This window comes from Elephantulus edwardii, unplaced genomic scaffold (genome assembly GCF_000299155.1).
Source record: "Elephantulus edwardii isolate Elephantulus edwardi_28Jun2011 unplaced genomic scaffold, EleEdw1.0 scaffold00153, whole genome shotgun sequence".
NCBI classification, from domain to species: Eukaryota; Metazoa; Chordata; class Mammalia; order Macroscelidea; family Macroscelididae; genus Elephantulus; species Elephantulus edwardii.
This window is the reverse complement of record NW_006399903.1, coordinates 422,655-423,161: the sequence shown is the minus strand read 5'-3', so window position 1 is coordinate 423,161 and position 507 is coordinate 422,655.

Genomic DNA, 507 nt, shown 5'->3' with positions numbered 1-507 from the left:
GTTTTTGGATAATCTTCAGTAGAATCTTGCTTGCATGTGAAATCAATGATACTGTTCTATAGTTTCCACATATCCCTTTTAAGCAGTCTCTCGCTCATCTGTTTCAATGCAATAATAGAATTTATCCCATCTTTCTCATTGCCCCCCCCCCACTCCTTTTGTCAGTTGCATTTTACAACAGTGGCACTATGCAGTATTTGTCCTTTTGTGACTGAAATATTTCACTCAGCATAATGTCCTCCAGAGTCACCCCTTTTGAATAATAATTCATGAGTTCCTTGTTTTTTAATGTAGCATAAAAGTCCACTAAGCATAGTAGTCCACTATTTCTCTATCCATTCATTTGTTGATGGGCATTTTGGTTGTTTCCAACTTTTTGCAATTGTGAACAAAGCCACAATCAACATGGGTGTGCATATATCTATTTGGGTGATGGTTATGATTTCTTTGGAGTATATTCCCAGTGGTGGAATTTCTGTGTCAAATGTTAATTCTATTTACAACTTT